Below are 6,000 nucleotides of genomic sequence, written 5' to 3' on the forward strand. Positions count from 1 at the left end.
AGTTGGCGAGGGGCGCCCCGATAGCGTCCGTTCTCACCAGTGGCGTCAATATAATGTGAACAGCACCCGGCGCGGAAGCACTGCGCGTCCCACCGTTCCCCCTTCCTCTGCTCTCCAGCATATCGTGATTCCCTATTATATTCCGCAGGCGCGGTGAAAACTTGAACAGATGTTTTTGCGTGAAATTATGCTAACATCGGCGCCAAGGCCACCAACGTAACGAGCGATAAAAGACTCCCTCTTGGGCAACGTATCAGAAACATCTTTTGTAGCGACAGCTACACTACGCCAGCCGTTTCGTGAGGTGAGCGTGGCTGCGCGCTGAGCCGTGGCATCACCGCTCCGCCCTGTGCGCATGCGCGGGGTGACGTCATATCCCGCAGCTGGTGTGCGCGCCGCGCGCCTTGTTGCTTCGCCGATGGCGGAGCAGACGCCGCCCGCCTCGTCAGTTGTGCGCATGCGCGGAGTGACGTCAGAGCACACAGCTGCTGTGCGCGCCGCGCGCCTACATTACGCCAGCATTTCGAGCATTCAACCTGGCGGCGTCGTGCCTGGTCACGTGGTTGGTCACATGGTGCGCAGCAGCTGCCGGAGGTGCGGCGCGCCGGCGAAACCGAGTGGGGGGGGGGGGAGGAGTGGAAGGTGGTCAAGGGGGGAGAGAGTGAATCCACATCCTTGGGCGAAGATGAAGAAAGCCGAGCGAAACGCAGCGGCTAAAGACTGACTTTGCAATTAGACCCAGCGAGTTCGAATCGGTCAGCAGTAGCTATCGCGTCACTCCAGGTTTAACCAGAGCTAAACCACAGCTATTTTTTAATTCTGCTAAGGAACCTCGCATAGCGGCTGCTTTACCTCAGTTTCTATGCAATTTTTCGAAATAGGACGTTTGAGTTCGAAGAGTGCTTCTTTCGGCCTGGAATTTAATACCTAATGTTAGTTAACAAGCCTCCTAGTTGCATGTCTTAGCTGTATTCTGATGCGCTACGCCGCTGAAAATGCTATGCCGGAAAAAGCGCTCTTCTAACTCAGAAAGGTTATATTTAAAAATCGAAGAAAATATTAGGTGAAACGCCAGTTATAGTCGAAGAATTCTGTAACGAATCGCCGGAAATGCAAAAAAAAAGGCAGCAAAGCTGTGCATGTTGTTAAAATCGTCGAACACAGTCCTGGGAAGAATTAGTACCGGACGTGACATATCGCGAGGCAAAAGATGCGGCGAGGGCTTGCGACAGCAGCAGCAGCGGCGGAAGCAGAGACGACGGCGGCAGCGGTAGTGTGGCCGAGTCTGTCCTCGGGTCACCGGACGGGGTGGTGCTACGCAAGGCCAAGCTGAGGCTGCTAATTGAAAGACGGCTGCGTCCTTGACTGAAGTCTCGTGTTTCGGACTTCCGGCGGGGGAGTTCGAGGACGTTCATTCACCTTCGGGGGTCTGCAGGAAATTCCTTTCCCCCGGAGGCAACGCACAGAAGACTTGCCGCAGTGATCAAAGTGACACGGCGGTGTTTGATGGCTCAGCCTCTACCCCTTCCCATCGACCGAGCTGCGAGAGAGCGAGAGAACCCAGCACCGCCCTCTGTCGTGGGTGGTACCACCAGGGTCCACATCTGCCCATCTGATTGGTCATCGTTCTACGAACTTAATTCCTCAGTCAGGGATATGGGGAATCTGAAGCCTATTCAACGGGATGTTGTTTTGTGACCGAGGCACTCCCATCTCAACTGCAAATATGTAAAATAAACCTTCTGTACAGTTTCCTCCATAACGCAGTCCGACACCGTCCTTCGCAACCGGGACCTGCGGGGCTGAACGAGTCAGTCATCTCCAGGCTAGGGGGATGCTAGGGTCATGCTAGCAACTCAAACCATGCTAGAATGGCTGCATGCATATGAAGGCAAACAAATGTCTGCCCTGGATAGGCAGGGGTCTTGTGGTTCCAATGTCTGCTGGACCAGGAGGAATTTTCCTACAACTGCGAAGCTTCCGAGAAATGTGTATGCAGATTCCTTTGTAGCCATATGTCTGCACTCAGGTGGATTTAACATACTATTACTTCCTGGTTACTCTCTTAGAAAACTCATTTCATTGCTGCTCTTTTTCCTTTTTTCCCCTTTGTTCCCCTCCCCAAGTGTAGGGTAGCCAACTGGGCATCGCTGGTAAACCTCCCTGCCTTTCCGTCCTTTTCTCTCTCTCTCTCTCTCTTGGTTACTCTAATCAGCCTGCATAGTCTGTAGAGGCAAATAGTATTCTTGCGTAATATAGCCAAAGAACACAGAGATTGCTTGCTTGTCACATCATCAGAACTACAGTTATTTATAACATTATGTGCAGCGTATGGGTTGCAAACTTCGAGAAGCTTCACCTTCATTTTATATCCCACCACAGGAACTGGCTACGAAAATTATGTCTATGAGTTAGGGCACACTACGGGTTTGTACACTGTAGAATACCTGCGACGGAATTGCGACTTATGATTCTCGTAGGTGGTTAAAGGACCGTTCCCTGTTGATTCCAACTGGTTTCAGCTAAAATGCGAATCGTTCCTTAAACCGCTTTGCCCGGTTAGAGCAAGTTAGGCATTTTCCTCTTAATTGAATTCCTGATCTGGTGTTGACATGTTGTAACAACCCAAACACTAATCTTTTGAATAAGGCCATCAACACATACAGAGAAAGTTGGGTTTGGTCACCAGTCAAAAATATTTATTGAAGGCATAGGTCCACACTCACCTGCCTTTAAACAAACAGAAAAAATATGACGCTCAGTTGACAGCTGCCATGCATATCGACGTTTTCACGGGGCCGTCGACACACCAACGTAATCCGAGCACGCGCCATCACAAAAAGTACTTTATGGAGCGCCAAACCGCAGAATTCTATCAACGCTTCCATAAAACAATTTGACGGCCGCTGAGGTAACATCGTTTCGCATTTGCGCAAAACACCGTTTTCGGGAAGGTTACGTGGCACGCATGGCTGTTTTCAAGCACAATACATTCGCAAACCATGATCAAAATCGTAGAAGGCGATCTCGCAGACGCAACGCCGTACGTTCGATTCCGATCGCTGACTTGATTTGAAGACTATCAGCTCAGCGTAAATGATTACAGAATAGAGCTTCGGTGCTCTGCTCGCCGCTGCTGCTCGCAGCGAAGTTCGCACAAAATAGCCCAACTCGTTGTGATAGCCGGATCGAGCCTTCCACATAGCAGAAGGATGTAAGCTTTAGCAAAAAAAAAAAGAATCGTTTACAACAAGCGCTAAATTGTCCAGTATATGAGAGGTTAACCCGCCATGCCTTGAGGTAAACAAGCAGACAACGTCTCAAAGCAAGCGAACAAGAACCTCTTGATGACAAGAGCAAACAGTCCGCTCTCACAGCTCTGAACGCATCCGCGTGTAGTCGAAAGCAATGATGCAAGAGTGGAAAGTCTTACGATGGCTTAGAGAGAAGCTGCGGAGCTTATGTGAAGATTTAACGCACGATTTCCTCCTCGAGGAACACAAAAAGTACTCGGAACTCAATATGGCTGCTTCACTTTCCGGGCACCTGTCGTCTGCTGTATGCCGGAGCCTTGACAGGCCTAAGTAACCCATGGACTGCAAGAGGCACAAAACGAACGCGTTTCTGTGGCGATGTGGACAGCTTTCTGACTGGTTGGTGGAGCTCTCGGGCTGCCGGAGAAAATCGCACGCAGGACTGGAGCCAGCAAGTATAGTCCTAGACTGTACGGGACTTTAATTCGAATGTGACCATTGTGTTGGGGCGTTCCCGGACTGCGATGAGTATTGCCGGCGTTTAGGCGGTTTTCGGTAAAAAAAAAAGAGAGAAAAGTACGGAGGGCATGCGCTTGTACATTCGAAGAATTGGCATATTTATCTTCCTAAGGTTCCCAAATATAGGGATTCCGTAAGTTGTTAATTGTTGCATTTAACATCCCGAAGCAACACATGAGTTGTGAGGGACGTCGTATTGGAGAGCTTCGGGATTAAGTTAAACAACTTGGGCATCTTTAACGCGCACCAACATCGCACAGCATACAGGTAGAGCGTTTCCTCTCCATCGAAACGCAACCACCGCGGTCAGACCAGTTTTTTTTCCTCCATGGTCAGACCCGATCATCAAGAGTGGTAGAGAGGTAGATAGATTGATAGCTATTAGCCTCCCCTTTGTATCGGGCTGGTGAAAAGTGTCACCTAGCCATTAATTTCTTCCCAATTTTCTTCCCATTACTAAACTACTCTCTCGACCTTCTCCACCCATCCTCTTGTTGTCTATTACTTGTTCCTACTTTCTGAATATTGAGCATGGCCTGGGCTATTGCGATACCCTAATGCCTAGCGTTTTAAGGGTTCGAGGGTCTGAGATTGGATAAGAATTAGTCTATCGTTTCCCCGTCTTGCATGCAGCAACAACAGCGTTATCCGTGATGCGAAATTTTTGCCGGCAAAACTTCGTCCTGAAGTAGCTGCAGCCCTAGCCTCGAAAAGTAAAGCACTTCATTTGGAATTTTCAAGAACTTTTCCCTTTCATATTTCATATTTCATATTTCATATTTCATATTTCATATTTAGCCCTCCTAGGTAGCTCTAACGTCGGCTTATCCACCATTTCCCGCGCGCCATCTACTGCCGCTGCCATGTACTCCGCTGTGCTTGTAGTTGCGTCGAACGACGCACTTCGGCGCCACTATGACACGTGAAGCGGATTTCGGACTCCGAAACAGTGTCACGCGATAGACCAGTCCTGACCCTACCCTATAGACCTCTTGCATTGCCCAGGGGGCGCTGCGAAAATGGTGCTCAAAAGCGCCCTCTGCCCTCGGCTGGGTAGTACCGGGCTCTGGCGTCTGCTTCAGAAAGCACGTTGGCAGTATGGACCCGCGACTTTCGCTTGTGCTGTGCCATGGCCTACAGCGAATATCGGGCGCCGAAGATTTTTTCAGGGCTGGCACGCTGTGTAAAGGGAAGAAATTATGCAACGCCAAGTACGTGCACTCTGTTCAAGAAATAAGCGGCGAAGTTTCAACGCGGTGTCATTCACAAGTGAAGAGAGTCGCGTACGAAGTTGAACTTCAGATAAGGTCTGCACGCTTCGAGATTAAAGCGCACCAACGCGATGAAATACTTGCAATATATGAATTCGCAGCAGTTCTAAACAGACATGTGTACGGGACTGCTCGAGCGCACGACGGTACACGCCGCGCCAGCAGCGGTCTTTCAGCATGCCACGAAATGGTGGGCCTCCTGCAGTCTTTCTTGACTGCATCTCGCTAAACAAGTAGTCATGCCTGCCTTGTAGTAGCCGCCATCTGTTCCTTCAGCAAATGCTAACATGATGCAATGCATATATGAGCTCGCAGCCGAATAACGCTGCAGCGCGAGCTCGTGCGCTGCGCGCTTGATGTCGTTTTCTTGATGTAGCTTTTCATCCTTAAAACGACATCGCTCGAATACGTTCGCTGTTATCAGTGATGCCGCGCTGCCACATACGTGCTGGTTTGAGGTCGAAAATGTGCACATTTCACTTTCGACGCTGGGCTGCTCGTAGTGCGTAGCCAATTCGCACCTAATCAACCCGCCCATTTGTGGTCATTTGCACGCACCTGGCCACCTCACCACGTTGCACCAGTAGAATTGTCGCAGTGGCCGGGTCTCTAGTCGTGAATCACCAGCCATGCCTGCGCTGATTTGTCAATTTGCCTTAATAGTGATTATCTGAAGTGAAATGTTGACATGACATATGAATTATACTATGTATTTTTTTTTGCGCTCTTTGCTGTGTTGTGCATTCCCTTGATATGATCGCTGAATTATGCTGTTCGTTTCTCACTTTTTGCTGCTTGCTCTGTTGTGCATTTCCTACTGTTTGGTGATTGTCATGGGACACTTTTTGCTGCTTGCTTGGTCCAACTGCCTATGTAGGGATCTACTAGACAAGTTGTGTTGTAGAATTCATAAATTTTCATTCTACGCCTGCATATGCGGCTGCTCGCTAAATATA

This window comes from Amblyomma mixtum, chromosome 6 (assembly GCF_055824585.1).
Source record: "Amblyomma mixtum isolate Tamu chromosome 6, ASM5582458v1, whole genome shotgun sequence".
Classification (NCBI taxonomy): domain Eukaryota; kingdom Metazoa; phylum Arthropoda; class Arachnida; order Ixodida; family Ixodidae; genus Amblyomma; species Amblyomma mixtum.